We start from the raw sequence: 6,000 nt of genomic DNA, 5'->3' as shown, positions 1-6,000 counted from the left end.
AGAAAGAAAGAAAGAAAGAAAGAAAGAAAGAAAGAAAGAAAGAAAGAGAAAGAAAGTAAAAGAAGGAAAGAAAGAAAAAAGAAATAAGGAAAGAAAGAAAAGAGAGAAGGAAAGGAAGAAAGGAAAGAAGGAAGGAAGGAAGGAAAGAAAGAAAGAAAGAAAGAAAGAAGGAAAGAAAGAGAAAGAAAGAAAGAAAATGACTGTCTCCAAAGAGTTTACATTCTGTTTGAGGAAATGATATGGACATGTACACACATGTGCACATGCGCACACACGCAGTGCCTCAAAAGTCTTACTGTAGTTTTAAACTATGATAGTCTAAATATAATATGATAATATAATGTCTAAATATAATAGCTAAACTAACTTAAGCTATCATAGCTTAAAATGTCACTGAGACTTTTGAGACACACTGTATATACATATGTATACAGACATATATGTATGTAGGGCAGTTAGGTGGCAAAGTGGATAGAGCACGGGGCTTGGAGTCAGGAAGACTCATCTTCGTGAGTTCAAATCTGGTCTCAGACCCTTACTGGCTCTGTGACCCAGGTAACTTACTTAATCCTGTTTGCCTCAGTTTTCCCATCTGTAAAATGAGCTGGAGAAGGAAATAACAAACCACTTTACTATCTTTGCCAAAAGCCCTCCCCCATTGGGGTCACAGAGAGCCAGACGTGACTGAAATGACTCAACAACAACAAAATGTATGTACATGCAACACCCCCTTCAGAGCCACTCCCCCAACTCTAATTTACTATCACAGGTTGGGGATCCCAAAAGGTAACTCACTACGACTTCTTATGGTGGCTCTAGAGGAGCCGTGAGGGTCTAAGTTTCTGCTACTGCTGCTTACAGGTCCCCACTGGTGCGATTCCTATTGACATCAATCAGATAGATTTAGATTAGCTTTTAGAAAAGGGTATTTACTAAGGGGTCATAGTAAGAACAGTTGATGCAAAACATCCTCCCTCACCCTCCAACCAGGAGTGTACACTCCCACAAATGCACACGGGATCCAGAAGAGTGGCCTTTAACACAGAGTGCAATGGATGGCATGGAGAACTCGTGTGGCCAAAGGGGGACTCACAAGTCTTGATTACCGGAAGCCCGTTCCTGAGTCCGTGGGTGTTCTCTGGTGGCGCTCCGCTCCTGGCAGCTGATTACCTCCTGTGTCTATAGGTGTACATATTTGTCCATGTCCCCCCACCATGTGGATAAGTCAATAACATGGACTCCCCTCCATTCCCCAAAGGTGATTTCCTCTTGCAGACTTAGCCAGGACTCTCTAAAATGTTCAACATGAAGGTCTCCTACCACTTGACTGGCCCACCCCTTGACCGAGCTCACCGCTGGGTTTACTGCTGTTTTTATACAGAAGCCCTTTGGTCAGTTAGTCCAAAAACCATTTATTAAGTGCCTAGTATATACCAGGCATTGCACTAAGCGCTAGGGATACAAAGAAGAGCAAAAGTCCCTGCCCTCAAGGAGCTCACAGTCTAAAGTGGAATGACGATATAGAACAGGAAGCTGGAAGGCAGTTGGGGGAGGGAAGGTTCCTGACTCAGGGGCATGATGGAGACATCCAGAGGAGGGTATCCAGGTGGGAAATGAAGAGATGGCCAGCCTGGGTGCCTTCCTCAAGTGGATGTCCTGGGAGGAGCTCCCTGCTTTCCACCCTCCAGTCAGAGGGAGAGAGGGCTCCTAGGGCTGAAGTGAGCTTGTCGGGTGAAGATGAATAGTCCATGGGAGTGTAGCCAGGTGCAGCTGATTCTTCCAGTCAGTCATTAGACATTTCCTGCATGCCGCCATCTGCCTTCAAATCAATTATCAAAGCACCTTAGCCCCCTCAAGTTGACTAAAGGTTTATTCTGACCTAATTTACACTTTTGATTGATTAATTGACTGAATTGAGGTGCCTGGGCCTTCTGCTGTTCATTGAAGGTGGTGGTGAAACTCCACTGCTACATGCAGAATATACACAAAACATATACTAGGTAGGTTAGGGAGGAAGGGCACCAGCAGCTGAAGGGAGCAAGGTGGCTCTATGTTGAGGGCAAAGCTTGAGCTGGATCTTGAAGGAAAACAATGGCTTTATAAGGTGGAGGTAAGGAGGGAGGGCATGTCAGGCAAGGGGGATGGCCAAAGCAAAAGTGTGAAGGTGGGAGAGGAATTCAAAGAAAAGAGAAAAGCCCAGTTTGACTGGACCATAGACTGCATAATGTGTGTGTGTGTGTGTGTGTGTGTGTGTGTGTGTGTGTGTGTGTTGAGGAAGACGAGGGGTGGGGGTTGAATGTGTCATGAGACTTGTGTCACTTCCTCTCTCTCCCCAGGCAGAAGCAGGGTAGGTAGGACTTGTTCTTCTGTTCCCTGCCTCGTGTGCCTTCTGTTCAGGAGGAGGTTGGAACGTTCAGTCTGTAAGGTGTGCAGACCTTCGAGGGTTCTACTAACGACAGCTATCATCTAGAGAAGGAAGACTAGCCACGTCTGGAGGAGGCTTTAATTGTCAGGAAGTTTTTCTTTTTCTTTTTTCTTTTTCTTTCTTTTCTTTTTTTTTGCTTAGGCAGTTGGGGTTAAGTGACTTGCCCAGGGTCACACAGCTAGTAAGTGTTATGTGTCTAAGGCCGGATCTGAGCTCAGGTCCTCCTGAATCCAGGGCCAGTCCTCTATCCACTGCACCACCTAGCTGCCCCAGGAAGTTTTTCTTTACACCTGACCCCTGAAGCTTGGTCCTAGCTCAGTGACTCAATAAATTCTAAGCGTGTTGAAGTTTCTTTTCTTTGTTGCTGTCTGATCTAAATGGTCATTCAGGTCTCACTTCTTTATGTTTCAAGTCACAGAATCCTCGATTATCGTAGGAGCCTGACCTGGAAGGGACCTCTGAGGCCACAAGTGCAACCCTCTCCTTTTACAGCTGAGGAAACTGAGGCCCAGGGAAATGGAAGTGACCTGGCTGAGGTCACCCAAGAATCGAGCGGCAGAGGCAGGATTTGAACGCAGTTCCCCTGACTCCAAATGTAGCATTCTTTACAACGCACCATACTGCCTTCTTTGGCATAAAGCAACTCATTATCACTTATATTTGGAGATAAAATGGTAATAATAGCTAACCTTTACAGAGTGCTTTAAAAAAAAAGTTTTGTCAAGTTCCTCCATGTGTTCGCTGGTTAGATCTTCACAGCAGCTGTGGCTGCTGCTATTGTCTCCATTTTACAGATGAGGAAACTGAGGCTGAGCGAAGATAAGCGACTTGCCCAGGGTCAAACAGTCAAGCCAAATTTGAGCTCAGGTCTTCCGGATTCCAAGGACAGCTCCTGCATCCCCCAGCCTGCGGGACGACTCAGTTTGCTCAGATCCTGACCCCCCACCCTCCCCTCATTCCCCTCACTCTTGTCACCACCTCCTTCAAGAGAATGTTCCCTGGAAACTGTGGGAATGTGGATTGACAGCTTCCTAGGCTCGGAGGAGCAGCCAAGATGTTTTGGCTTCCGTACAGCCCCAAGAACGTTTTCTCAGCTTTCTGAACATCCCCGCTCTGTACTTGTGAGCAGCTCGAAGCAATGTGTCAACGCCTGCAAGGGAACAATGTGGGCCAGAGCCGTGCCGCGGACCGGCGAGCTGCCGCGCGCGGAACCCATTGCCCACCAGCCCTCCACCTCCCGGGTACCTGTGCAAGCCGGGAGTTTGAGATCCTTGCCGGCTCTCGATTCGCGAACCCGTCAGCCAGGCCTGAGCAAGACCGGACGAAAGCTGCGACCAAAAGCCACCCAAGCAGACCGCCCCTGCCCTGGAGCAGCCTACGTCCTACTTCGGTGACTGAGGCTGGGACGGCCAGTGGGGTCAGAACAAAGGACAAACCACAGCCTCCTTCGGGGGAGGGAAGGGGTGACGCGGATATGACATTCGGTGCACAGAGATAAGTGAACATTATACAGATCACACACACACTACATAGACACACACATACTGTGTAGACTATAGTACATATGTGTGTTGATAACACACCATTTATGTGTATGGAAGCTAGGGGGTGCCATGGTGCATAGAGCACTGGGCTTGACGCCAGAAAGACTCATCTTCCCGAGTTCAAATCCAATCTCAGACACTGACTAGCTGTGTGACCCTGGCCAAGTCACTTAACCCCGTTTGCCTCAGTTTCCTCATCTGTACAGTGAACTGGAAAAGGAAATGGCAAACCACTCCAGTATCTTTGCCAAGAAAATCTTAAAATGGGGTCATGAAGAGTCAGACCCAACCGAAACAACACAATAGCATTTATGTTCATATGTATGTGTGTGTGTAGTTACATAAATGGATGTGAAGGCACCAGCATCTGAGGGGATCTAGGAAGGCTTCCCATGAGGTAGGGCCCCAAGCAAGCTAGGGTTCTATGAGAAGGGGGAGGATCCAGCCCAGGGCAGGGAGAGTCAGTGCAATGCCCCCATTTTCCTCCCCAGCATTGCTCCACTCTTGCGTACTTGGCCTCACATTCTCATGGAATGTCAGAATCTCTGAAATGTCCACGATGGTCACACTTGGGGTTCAGAGAATGGGAGTGAGGATGACAGCTCTCCCTCTGGAACCTCCCTCTCACTGGACTCTAGATCCTCGGTGCTGAAAGAGTCTTCAGTCCTTCCCTTTACAAGAACCATGACAAGAGGTCACCCCAGCTCTGGGAATGGAACCCTGAACATAGTAAGCCCTTAATAGATATTAATTGAATTAAATTGACTGTTTCCTGAGGCAGCTGCTTTTAGACAGCCCAACTGTTAGGAACCTTTTCCTCCTACTAAGATGAATTCTGTGTTGCTACAACTACTCTCCACGGCTGCTCCCTGTTCTGCCCTCTGGGGCTAAGCAGAGCAGAGCTGAGCCTGCTCTCCTCCACAACCCTTGTTGGGGGTTGAAGATTACTGTCATGGCGCCCCTGTGCTTTCTCTTCTCCAAATTCCAAATTCCCCCAGTTCCTTCAAATGATCCTCAAGTGGCCTGGGTTCTAACCCTCTCTCCGCCATGTTGGCCCTGTTGGAGCCTAGATGCTTCCCAACTGATCAAAGTCTTTCAATCACAGTGCCCAGAATTGAACAGAAAAGTCTAGATGTGGCCTGACCAGGGCAGGCAGACCCCCAGCCCCCTGGGTAAGAGCTCCAGGACCCCAAACCAGCCTCCCCTGAGGTCTCTGTGCCCAGAGCCCTGCCCACCTGCCAAGTCAGCCCTCCTGGGGTCTCTGTACCCAGAGCCCTGCCCACCCACCAAACCAGGCCCCCTGAGACCCTCACTGCTCCCAAGCCTCCTTCCTACAGCTGGGATCCAGGGTATAAAGGGAGAGAGTGGGGAGGAGTATAACAAGTGTGGGGAAAATAGCAAGACGTGAAACTGAAAGATGACAGAAAACAAGAGAAATCACATTTGGCTTTGAAGGCAAATTAAATATAAAATCTGTCCAAAAGCATTCCAAAGGTCATTCTTCTCCTTCTCCCTGCCCCAGGTCAGCCTGCCTGGAAGGTTCAGCCTCCCAGGTCTTGCCTGGGCTTCTCCTGCCTGCTGCTCTGAGCTCCAGCCTTCCCAGCCAAGCCTGCCACACTCTCCCACCTACCAGGACAGCCTCCAGGATTGGCTTCAAGGGATTAGGTAAAGGAATCATGGAATCTCTGAGCTGAGGAAGGACCTTAGAACAGGGAATGTCAGGGCTGGGAGGGATCTTAGAACAGGGAATGTCAGGGCTGGGAGGAGCCTTAGAGCAGAGAGTATCAGAGCTAGGAAATACCTTAAAACACAGCAGCTAATAAATATGCATTTTCACAGCCCTACTATGTGCCAGGCACAGTACTAGATGCAGAGAAGGAAACAATCCTGGTCACAGAAAGGTCAGCTGGTGCTCCCAGTGGGGAGCCCTTCCCAGAGGGCTCCAAACCTCTCAGTCCCTTTGCCACACCCAAGTCCGGCCTGGCCTGCTGACCTGTTTGGGTTCTAGCCTCAGCTGTCCATGACTTCCCT

This window comes from Vombatus ursinus, unplaced genomic scaffold (genome assembly GCF_900497805.2).
Source record: "Vombatus ursinus unplaced genomic scaffold, bare-nosed wombat genome assembly UNPS02015411.1, whole genome shotgun sequence".
Classification (NCBI taxonomy): domain Eukaryota; kingdom Metazoa; phylum Chordata; class Mammalia; order Diprotodontia; family Vombatidae; genus Vombatus; species Vombatus ursinus.
This window is presented reverse-complemented; position numbering follows the sequence as displayed.